General features: G+C 39.3%; 1 pseudogene; it reads right to left on the reverse strand.

Moving 5' to 3' along the window:
- Positions 1-4168: 4168 nt before the first annotated feature.
- Positions 4169-4691, reverse strand: LOC102246970 (annotated as a pseudogene).
- Between the last annotated feature and the right edge of the window lie 1393 nt (positions 4692-6084).

The raw sequence follows: 6084 nt of genomic DNA on the forward strand, positions 1-6084 counted from the left end.
GTTGAAACAAACCGTTTGTTTTACTTAGAAAATTGTAAATTACAGGACTTTAAAAATAATCTGATCATTCTTCAAATGAATAATTTGCTGCATTCTAGTAATTTTAGGATTTCTGGGAAACAAAAAGAGCTATATTTTAATTAGGTTTGTGTGTAGGTAGGTGTACATTGTTCAAATAATTAGCATTTCTAAGTCAATAATATTCTGGGAGCTATTGTAAAATAATGTCATTTATTAATTATATTTCTAATCCATCTACTGTTTATGGCTGCTATTTATTCTATTAAATGTTCTATGAGCTCATGATTACATGTTCAACTTTTGAAAAAATAAAATCATATGTGATCTGATCATAAGTCCATGCTGCTTCAATTAGAAAAAAAAAATGTGACTATAAAGCAGCCCATTGAACAAAAATGTTGATGGTACTTACAATATTTGGATCCTCAGAAAATAATACTTGATGTTTTGAGAAACAAGTCTGACAAATATAATAAATTTGTATAATACTTTACTCATGTAAATCTGCTTAACTTATATATCGTTTGGCATCTGTTCCTTGTTTTGTAATAAATTATATTCCTTTTAAAATCATTAAATATTTTCTACTCCCGAGTGATTTTACAAAGCTTTTTTGACTGCTTTATCTCCCACTTCATTTCTTTTAATCCCTACACAAACTGGAAACCACACAAAAATGACATTGTTGCCTTGACATATTACCATATTATAGACATCAATAATTCCCAAAGCCAATCCTCACTGCGGTGATTGAAATTTCCAGGATGATATCAATGGCACTTAAAAGACCTGAAAAAGTGATAGATTGTAAAGGTTGTACTTTAGCAATCTAATTCAGTCCCATAAGGACATGAAATAACTCACCAGTATATCCTGATAAGTAATCTAACAACCTAACTGACTTTAAAACCTCAACTACTGTCGGATGACTCTCTGAGGAAAACAATGCTATTTGTGGTATTCAAAGAGCAAAATAAGCTAAAATGAAAAATAACCTGGTTAACTGTATATAAATAAACAATACATGATAGAACTAGCTATAAATTCAGTAGTATTAAACAGTGCAACAAATTAGCCCCATTTGATAAAGCTTATAAAATAAGTGAATTTTCAAAATATTTGGGTTATTATTAGGTACAATTCTCTCACTAATAATTTAAATCATTATTTAATAAGTGAGATATAGTCAGACAATTTTCAGTTTTTCCATCTGACCTTAGTTCTGAAGCCATAAGTATAAAAAAAAACAGAAAAAAATTAAATCTTAATATTGTATGTAATTTATGGATGTGACTATGTTAAACATAGTGTGTATGTTTTTAGACATTTTTCTTGTCTTCTGCTTCCATGAAATAAAATTTTGCAAATATAGTTCCTTTAGCTATTTTTTGAAGCAAGGAACCTAATGGTTCACCTTTTACTTTTTGGACTATCAAAATAGCTTACCATTGAATAGAATTAAACATATCAATCCAATTCCAGCACAGAATTAAATTTTTGACCCATATAATTAAATAACTATTACCAAAGTTCCAAACAATAGAAAAGAGAATTTATTATTTATTTCATAAAAGATTCTTGATGCTTCTATTTCTACTTCGGACATGTATTGTTCAAATATAAAGCTGAATATAATGATGCCAAGATAAGTCATTATTCAGTCATATTCCTAAATATTTCAATTATGTAGTAACTGTCATTCTTTCCTTATCATCAGTCATGTGGATGTAATGAATTATAGTTGGCCTGAAAATATCCATAGATAGTTTAAATTACTCACTTTACAGAATATCTAACCAGAAAAGTGTCTCCATTTGATATAAAGTTTGGTATTATCATAGAAATTAATATGTCATTTTTTCTTCTCAAAAAATTTTACACTGTAATATAATCACGTTTTATAAAATTACAAGAGAAATTGTTTTATGTGGCAAGTACTAAAATGGAATGATTTATTATTATAAATTTTCCATTTTTCTTAAGAATAATATTAGTATTGTATGAGCATGCTCAAGGAAAAAAGCATATAAATAAATATACTGTATCATCTATAAGGAAATGTCCAAGATACAGCATAACAATATTATCTCCATATTTCCTAAATATAAATTTTCTTAAATAATTTTCTAAAAATCAATGAGAAAAAAACAAGTTGGTATATTCAAATATTTATTCTTTACAAAGAAAACCATACAACTAAAATTTTAAACTATAATATTATCAGAAAATACAGGTATTATAGTTCTTTTTAAACAGGCTATTATAGTTTTTTACTCTCTATAAATAAAATACATAAAAATTCTTTATTACAGAATGCTTTATTAACATCAGAAGACAGTCTTATGACATGATCTATGGTTGATTGATTTGCCTGAAAGCCACTATAATACTGAGGAAGAAGATTATTCTTCTCTAGAAAGAATGACAGAATATGATAAATTATTTCTTCCATCGTCTTACATAGCAATGAAGTTAAGGCTATCAATTGATAAGAATCCAAATCAGGAGATGATCCTTTGTATAAAAAAATAAAAAATGCAGAGATGGCTTTCTCATTTTCTGAAACTTACAATGCTAAATATATAATACTAAAAATATGATGATGTATGCAAAAATAATTGGAACTTGGCTGACACAATTTTGAGCTCTTGACCTTTCCATTGAAGCCTAAAAATCTGAAACATGCTTCAGATTCAACTTTAGATGTTTTATACTATTTTCTATCTGAAAGTTAAGCTTACATAAATATAATGATTCACTAATGTACATTCAGCATCAATTCATATTTTAAATAATTTGATAAGATGGCAGTACAATAAAATATTTATCTGAAACTATTTATTATATCTATTGAATAAATTTCATATATTCACGTTTGTCATAGACCTTAAAGATTCCCTCTTAAATTACAGTTATATATTCTGTATCGAGTTAATATGTCAAATTATCCCCATGTTTCGTGCCCACAGCAACCCCAGCAGGGCCAGCAAGGGTGCACCCCGGTTGCCACTCCAGGCAGGACTGAGCTGGACCATGGTGGGTGGGTACAGCAGGGCCTGGCACTGTGCCCTTCTCCAGCCTTGCATCAGGATCAGGGTCAGGGTCAGGGTCAGGGTCAGGGTCAGGGTCCGGGCTGGGGGCAAGCAGATTGCAGTTTCACTCTGAGTTCCATACTCAGCCTAATTTTGGTAGCAACTCATGGCTTTTCCTGGCTGCTTGGAGGTCCTTTGGGTGGGTGCCCTGGAGGAGAGGCCGGAGAAGTGCCCACAGCTGCCTGGTTGGGCATCTCTCCAGCCCAGAGCCTCTGTCCTGCCACCTGCAAGCCTGGCCCCAGGCAGAACAGGCTCCCCTCAGGACTACTTTGGTCTCAGCACTTGGTCCTGGATTTCATCAGCCTGAGTTTCTTCCCCTGGTGTGTCTGATCTGAGTTTCCCAAAAACCCCAGCCGATGCTGGCTGTGCTGAGCCTCATTGAAGAGTTTTTCATGCAGTAAGGAAGAGTCCTCTGGGACCCTCCTCCACCTCCCTCTCCTCATCTCCTCCTCCTCCTCCTCCTCCTCCTCCTCCTCCTCCTCCTTCCAGCCCTCACCCGAGAACTGTCGGCAGTTTGTGGGGGCTTCTCAGTGGCCTTTCCGGCAGGGCTATGGAGGCCTGGACTGGGCCTCGGAGGCCTTCAGTCAGCTCTACAATCCCGGTTTCGACTGCCATGTCAGCGAGCCCAACGTGATCCTGGACATCTCCAACTACACGCCACAGAAGGTGAAGCAGCAGACAGCCATGTCCGAGACCTTCTCCGAGTCGTCCTCCGACAGCACCCAGTTCAATCAGCCGGTCGGAGGCGGCTTTAGGCGTGCCAACAGCGAGGCCTCGAGCAGTGAGGGCCAGTCCAGCCTGTCCAGCCTGGAGAAACTCATGATGGACTGGAACGAGGCCTCATCTGCCCCCGGCTACAACTGGAACCAGAGCGTCCTCTTCCAGAGCAGCTCTAAGCCAGGCCGCGGACGGCGGAAGAAGGTCGACCTGTTCGAGGCCTCACATCTGGGCTTCCCATCATCCGCCTCAGCCACTGCCTCAGGCTACCCGTCCAAACGGAGCACAGGGCCCCGGCAGCCACGGGGCGGACGGGGCGGTGGGGCCTGCTCAGCAAATCACTTCTTCTCCAGTTGCTCCAGCAGTGGGTTGCCTTCTGAGTCGGGGGTCTTAACGCTGTCGGTCCTGACGATGCAGGTGGGGCGATGCCAGTTGAGCATCAGGATGAGCTTCTTCCGCTCCTGCTTTAGCTCCTCCATTAGGGTTTTCAGCTCTGCATTCATGAGCTCCAGCCACTCATCCCCCTCCTCCCCCCCCTGCAGAAACTCCGTCCTCTACTTCTTCTTGTTCCGGCATCGTTTCCCAACGCCTTTTCCTCCACTCCTCTTCCTCATCTAGCTCACTTTTCACAGGTGGAGGCCTCTTGCCCAGTTTCACCTCCAGGAAGTGCAAAGGGGCGAGCATGGCCCCAATGTTGTGGATGTCAACATATTTAAGCTCCTCTGCAGTCAGGGCTGAGCTGGGGAGTCCGGTCAGGGGGCCGAGTCCTGGCAGAGAGCCCATAGTCATGGAAGGGTCTGGGATCTGCCCAGGCATCATAGCAGGAGTGGCAGTCCAGCCCTGCAGAAGCCACGGGCAGAGGTGGCGACTCCTGGGCCAGGCTGCAGGCGCCATGCCACTCAGGAGCCACTGTGATACCAGCCCCGCCCTGCAGCGTCCACCACCCTAAGCTCCTCCCATCACAGCCACTAACCTTCCCTCCAGCAGGCAGTGGTGGGTGGCCTGGGTCTCCCTCTTTGAGGCGATCAATCATGTGGGGCTCTGCCTGCCTTCCTCATCGCCTCTAACAACTCACCTGCCTGCCTCATCACCCCTAAACACTCACCTGCCTGCCTGATGGCCCCTAACCACTTGCAAGGGGCCTTGGTGGTTCTGGTCTCTTGTCATTCTGGTCCTTTTGCCATCGCTGGGCTTTTAGTATATAGGATGTCCATTTTGTCTAGGTTGTCCAGTTTGTTGGAATAAAGTTGTTCATAGTATATTTCATAATCATTTGTATTTCTGTGGATGTGTTGTTACTTCACCTCTTTCATTTCTAATTTTGTTTATATGGTTCCTCTCTCTTTGCTTCTTGGTGAGCCTGGCTAGAGGTTCATCAATCTTATTTATCCTTTCAAAAAAAAAAACAGCTCTAGGTTTTATTGATCTTTTGTATTGTTTTGTTGTTGTTGTTTGGTCTTTATGTCGTTTACTTTCACTCTGATCTTTATTATTTCCTTCTTTATGCTTACTCTGGGCTTTTCTTGTTGCTCTCTTTATCATTCTTTGAGTTGTAGGATTAGATCATTTATTACCATTTTTTCTTGTTTTTTTGAGGTAGGCCTATAGAGCTATGAACTTTCCTCTCAGGACTGATTTCACTATGTCCCATAGGTTTTGGATTGTTGTGTTTTCATTGTAGTTTGTTACCAGGATGCTTTTTATTTCTTCTTTGATCTCTTTGATAACCAAATCATTGTTTAATAGCATGCTATTTAACCTCCAAGTGTTTGATTTTTTTTCATTGTTTATATTGTTGTTGATTTCTAATTTTATGCTATTGTGATTTGAGAAGATGCTTGATCTGATTTGTATCTTCTTGAATTTGGGGAGACTTTTTTTGTGTCCCAATATGTGGTCTATCTTTGAAAAAGTCCCATGTGCACTTGAAAAGAATGTATGTTTTGAAGCTTTGGGTGAAATGTTCTGAAGTGTCAATTCCATGTGATCTAATGAGTCATTTAGGATTGGTGTTTCTTTGTTGATTTTTTGTTTAGAGGATTTATCCAGTGGTGTTAGTGGGGTATTAAAGTCCCCTACTATGACTGTATTATTGTGGATCTCTCCCTTGATATCTTCCAGAAGTTGTTTTATGTATTTGGGTGCTCCTGTATTGGGAGCATATATGTTTACCAGTTATAGCCTCTTGTTGAATTGCTCCCTTTAGTATTATGAAGTGGCCTTCCTTATCTCTTGTTATGGCCTTCACTTTGAG

The sequence above is a fragment of the Myotis brandtii genome, unplaced genomic scaffold (assembly GCF_000412655.1).
Source record: "Myotis brandtii unplaced genomic scaffold, ASM41265v1 scaffold370, whole genome shotgun sequence".
Classification (NCBI taxonomy): Eukaryota; Metazoa; Chordata; class Mammalia; order Chiroptera; family Vespertilionidae; genus Myotis; species Myotis brandtii.